Here is a 6,248-nt window from a genome sequence, read left to right as displayed (position 1 = left end):
GCTGCTCATGTGAATTTCCAGACACAAAGTCCTTCTGAAAGGTGACAGAGAACAGGGAATACAGCTATGAACCCACCGGCTATATCGAGCCATATTTGTGAATGGTCTTTTCCTCTTTAGACTTCTGAGAGATTACTAAAAGATATAACCCTATTAAGATGCAAGTGTGGGAAATATTATTTACATTAAAAGGGCAAGACTTACTCTAAGAGACAGGTGCACTCACAGGAAAGAACTGCTGCCTAAATCTACCTCCACACAGCAGAGGTATTTCTGGTACAGCTTGGCGGAGATCACTATGACCCAGGGAAAGAATCTTCTCCCATAGTGGGTGTGGTTCACATAGTGAATGCACTTCTACAATTAATATTACTGTACTTCAATTTGCATCACATAGCAGTGTAAAAGTGTGTCAGCTGAATTCTTTTCAGATGGAAGTGAACATGTGGCTCAGAGCTCCAGCTGCCAATGGAAATTCAGTCCATGGCATCAGACTAGAGTTCATTTGAAGTGACGCCCCTCAAAGGAAATACAAGGTGGTTGCTGAGCCTTCAGCAAAAAGTTTGTGTTTTTTTTCACTAGAGGCAGGTTCTTATTAAGCCATAAGCCATATTGAAGATGCACCTCATCCTTACAGTTCAGTTTTGACTTTTAAAGTATCTGATTTAGGGGGGGAACCTCAGTTTGACTTCAGGCTCAAAGCACAAGTCTGTGAAGGGAAGTTAGTACTGCTGCTACAGACTGTAGGTAAAAGTAGATGGTATTAGAACACTCATCCGTGCTAATTCCTTGAAATAACACTAAAGTTTTGAGAGATTGGACTACTACAAATGTGCAGAAATGTGTAAGTTGAATGTGTCCTGAATTCTGCTCTATGGACAGTTAAAAAAGTTACTAATGAGAAATTAGGTGCATTTCGTTTCTGTAAGTGATTGCATATAGTAATTACTCTTCAAAAATCCATGAGACTTTCTGGATTAGTACTGATTCAAATTATTCCTCTTCTGACAACAATGGTTATCTTCATTCTGGTACGGTTTAGTCTGGTCTACCAATGAAAATCATTGCCAACATAGTGAAGTTAATTAAGACAGCGATATTTTAATGACATTTCTCACTGGCAAAAGTCCCCATGCATAATTCTGTACATAATTCTGTACATAAAACTCAGGAACTCATGAAAGCTGGATTGTCAAAAGAACTTTTTTGCCACTAGAAACTACATCAGCTCTAGGAGGGGATGCTCAGCTGGGCCCAGGTGGCCAAGAAGGCCAATGGCATCCTGGCCTGTGTCCGAAACAGTGCGGCCAGCAGGAGCAGGGAGGTCGTTCTGCCCCTGTACTCAGCACTGGTTAGGCCACACCTTGAGTCCTGTGTCCAGTTCTGGGCCCCTCAGTTTAGGAAAGATGTTGACTTGCTGGAACGTGTCCAGAGAAGGGCAACAAAGTTGGTGAGGGGTTTAGAGCATAAGCCCTATGAGGGGAGGCTGAGGGAGCTGGGATTGCTTAGACTGGAGAAGAGGAGACTCAGGGGAGACCTTCTTGCTGTCTACAACTACCTGAAGGGAGGTTGTAGACAGGCAGAGGCTGGTCTCTTCTCCCAGGCAACCAGCACCAGAAAAAGAGGACACAGTCTCAAGCTGTGTCAGGGGAAGTTTAAGCTGGAGGTAAGGAGGAAATTCTTCATAGAGAGAGTGATTGGTCATTGGTATGTGCTGTCCAGGGAGGTGGTGGAGTCACCATCACTGGAGGTGTTTAGGAAGAGACTGCATGGGGTGCTTGGTGCCGTGATTTAGTTGATTAGATGGTGTTGGATGATAGATTGGACTCGATGATCTCAAAGGTCTCTTTCAACCTAGTTAATTCTATCCTATCCTATCCTATCCTATCCTATCCTATCCTATCCTATCCTATCCTATCCTATCCTATCCTATCCTATTCTATTCTCATATAATGAGGAAAAATCTTTGTTCAAATGTAGCCATAGTAATAAACCTGTAGGTATTACAAGGCAGTACCAGTGAGTGATACCCTACCACAGATGAATGGGGAGTACATAGTCATTTCAGTGGACTCTACATTCAGACTGTTAAGGATTCTGAGGTAAAGCTCCACATGAGAAAAAGTGCTAAAAACCAATTCCTCTTGGCAGCAACTTGCAGCAGCCATTTTATGGTTCTTACTCTCTCAGTATGGAAAAATGCAACAGCTCAGTATTTCAGCTCACATCTTCAACTCAGTTATGAAAAGTTAAATGCAGAGGATTGTGCTCTAGAGCTCCAGACTCCACTGATTCCAGAGTCAGAGAGACTGTTAGGCTTTCTTAGGAGAAAAGAGCAGCTTTGATGTTAAAGGATGGTATGGGGTCAGAGTGGCTGGAGAGCAGCCAGGCAGAGAGGGACCTGGGGGTGCTGGTTGATGGTAGGATGAACATGAGCCTGCAGTGTGCCTAGGCAGCCAAGAGGGCCAATGGCATCCTGGCCTGCATTAAGAACAGTGTGGCCAGCAGGAGTAGGGAGGTCATTCTGCCCCTGTACACTGCACTGGTTAGGCCACACCTCGAGTACTGTGTCCAGTTCTGGGCCCCTCAGTTTAGGAAGGACGTTGACTTGCTGGAAAGAGTCCAGAGAAGAGCAACAAAGTTGGTGAGGGGTTTGGAACACAAGCCCTATGAGGAGAGGCTGAGGGAGCTGGGGTTGCTCAGCCTGGAGAAGAGGAGACTCAGGGGTGACCTTCTTGCTCTCTACAACTACCTGAAGGGAGGTTGTAGACAGGCGGATGATGGTCTCTTCTCCCAGGCACCCAGTACCAGAACAAGAGGACACAGTCTCAGGCTGTGCCAGGGGAGGTTCAGGTTGGATGTTAGGAAGAAGTTCTATACAGAAAGAGTGATTGCGCTATGGAATGGGTTGCCCGGGGAGGAGGTGGAGTCGCCGTCATTGAAAGTGTTCAGAAGGAGACTTGATGGCGTGCTTGGTGCCATGGGTTAGCTGTTTGGGTGGGTTGGATTGGTTGATGGGTTGGACACGATGATCTTGAAGGTCTCTTCCAACCTGGTTTGGTTTATTCTAATAAAGGTTTATTCTAATGAAGATCCACAAGCCACATTAGATCAAACAAGTTCAATGGAAAATACAGCTCTTGAAAGAATACAGAACATACTTGCGTCTCATGCTTACAGGTCTGGTCTTACTGTAACAAGAAAACTCAGCAGCAGAATCTACGTAAACACCTGTTTCTGATTTAAATACTTCAGGATGACTGATGTTGTATGTGGTTTTAGTAGAGAGAAAAATTACCTTCAAGTACCAAACAAGGTCTGAGGTAACGGGACCTCTGTGTGATGTGGCTATGACTTGAAACCCTTTTGCTTTGGTTGCTTGTGGTTAGAAATAGCTTGAAGAATAAACTGGTAGAGGTAGAGGAAAGAACTGTTTTTATAAACTGCACATACTGAGGTGATGTTTAGAGGGAAAACCTCTCCAGTTAATATGAAAGTTAAATATTTTCTGGAACATATTTTTCAGAAACTTCACCTTTCAACTCAGCAAGTTTTTCCCTAGTTCTCCAAATTCCCATCATGGAGAAGGATCCCTGTTACCCTATTTGGAACACAAGCCCTATGAGGAGAGACTGAAGGAGCTGGGATTGCTTAGCCTGGAGAAGAGGAGACTCAGGGGTGACCTTATTGCTCTCTACAACTACCTGAAGGGGGGTTGTAGACAGGCAGAGGTTGGTCTCTTTTCCCAGGCAGCCAGCACCAGAACAAGAGGACACAGTCTCAGGCTGTGCCAGGGGAGGTTCAGGCTGGAGGTCAGGAGGAAGTTTTACACAGAGAGAGTGATTGCCCATTGGAATGTGCTGCCCAGGGAGGTGGTGGAGTCGCCATCGCTGGAGGCGTTCAGGAGGAGACTTGACAGGGTGCTTGGTGCCATGGGTTAGTTGATTAGGTGGTGTTGGATGATAAGTTGGACGTGATGATCTTGAAGATCTCTTCCAACCTGGTCTATTCTATTCTATTCTATTCTATTCTATTCTATTCTATTCTATTCTTTCAAAAGCCCTTCTGAAGGTCAGGTTACACTGTAAGTAGCAGTTCACATCATAAGCATCTAGGAATCAGTTCTCTTCTATACAATTATTTGGTAACGTCATCTGTTTTCTCCCTGCAAGTGGTTTAATAAGGTACTTCAAGGATTCTGGGCCAAAAGTATCATCTCTAGTAGAAATTCCATTAGGAGTGAGAAGATTTTGTGATATCCAATGATAAAACATCAGTTATATGCAATGGTGAGAAGGTAATCTATGTCGAATTTTATGTTAATAGTGATGATCCTATACAAATATGACAGTGCAAACAAGTATTTTATGTTGCTTTTAGCATTTCCCTTTATGGAGATAACTCTCCTTCCTAGGAAGCTTTTCAAATTCTGGACTTTCTGCTGGTTATCAAGCTTCATGGCATATTATTTGGTTCTAATTCATCAGACAGAGAATCAATTTCATTAATTATATTGATTACATTGGTACACTTATGATTACTTGTATGCCAAACATGGTTGGCAATGGCGGTGACATAGCATTCCCTGAAAGCAGTAAGGCTGGTACAAAAGATCTATCCTTATTAGGCAATTTCCTGTCGTAAGAGACAGTGCTGAAATATCCTCCAGCATATGAAATACAATTCTATTCCACTTTTCTAGACGACTCTCTGTGTAAAACAATATATTTTTAAACCTCCCAGTAGCTGCTTAAGCTATCTTTCAGTGCCCAATGAATCAGACAACTTATCTTTGTTGTTCTCAATGACACGATTTCCACAATTACTTTAATCACCTATTATCCTATTCCCCACTTCAAGATTTGTGCATGCTATTGTTCCCTTCCTTCTTCTCTGTCTGCACTAACTTTATCATCAGGACTGTACTTTGCTTCTCTACTTTTTCCCCAGGCCTCCAGGTGGTTCTGATCACTTCCAGGATGGTATCCAAGGGGAGACTTCAGATCCATCCCAGAGACAGAACTGGATTATTTAGCAGCTTTATTGCTTCTAGGTTAAAGTCAAGATTTCATGGTACACATAAAATTGAATGAAATGCTTATATATCAACTGATGCAGGTGAAAATCAGTTTGGGGCTTCAAGAGTTAATCTCCCATCATGTTCTTGATCTTATCCCATTGCTAATATGGTTTGCTTATTGAGTTCCTTAGGGTGGGGAATGAGAGGAACTTGTGAGTGGCCTCTGGTTTTACCAGTGTACAATGGAGGAAGTCTGTAGTGGCTGAAATTCCCCCTCACATATAGACCCAGGTGAGTGGTGAACAGGCTACTTCCAAAAGCAGAACTTGTGGCACATGGGCATAGATTGGTGGGGAACAACCCAGACTAAGAAACTTCACTTTTTCCCGGACATTGCTAACTACAAAGCAAGAAGGTATTTTGCAGAATGGAAGTGTTCTCTCCTTGTAGCAAGGCCTCAACCTTGACATCCTGCCCTGCAGCACACTCACCCCTGCCCTGCTCAGAACCTCAGTATGAAGGGCATTTGTTCAGTGTGGCCAAGCGTAAGAAAAACAGTGAAGGAAAGAGAGGGGAGAACACCACTTGAGAAGAGCTGAAACAAAATTTCTACAGGAAATCTCAGCACGGGTTTAAAGACAGGTCCACACATCTTGTTCTCTACCCAAAGTTAAAGGCACTCAGGATCTGAGAGAAGTCAAATCATTGAATAGGACATGTAATATTTTCTCCTTCCTCTCCCCTTGCTTTCTCCTTGCAAGAGGTTGAAAAGAAATCACAAGAAACAAATCACAGATCACAGAAGCAAGAGGACTGAGCATCTTTCACTGAATTATTTTGCTCTGTTGCAAACTTTATGAAGAAAGTCTCACGAGCCTAACTTCAGTGTTTTGCAGAAACCCAAGACTGTGTACTTGAAACTGTATGCTCCTCTTTTATTTTTATTTTTTTTCTCTTTCTTCTCTCTGCTAAGTATTGCCACCCAATTCCAACACAGGGCTATTATTAAAGCAAGGCTAGGCCACTGCAGCATCCTCACAGTCATTGTCAGGACTGTGTCTCTATGATACATCATTAAACCGGAGAGCAGCACCATTGTTATGGTTCATCTACAGTGGGAAGCACATAGCTTTCTGCAGAGCACTGCACCCATATGCTTGTTTATTGGTGGCAGGCCCAGGCCCTGGGTTGTTGATTATACAGTAAGCACCTGCCCATGGCAGATCTG

The sequence above is a fragment of the Melanerpes formicivorus genome, unplaced genomic scaffold (genome assembly GCF_026170545.1).
Source record: "Melanerpes formicivorus ecotype bairdi unplaced genomic scaffold, bMelFor1.0.p_v2 SCAF_58, whole genome shotgun sequence".
Taxonomy (NCBI): Eukaryota; Metazoa; Chordata; class Aves; order Piciformes; family Picidae; genus Melanerpes; species Melanerpes formicivorus.
This window is presented reverse-complemented; position numbering follows the sequence as displayed.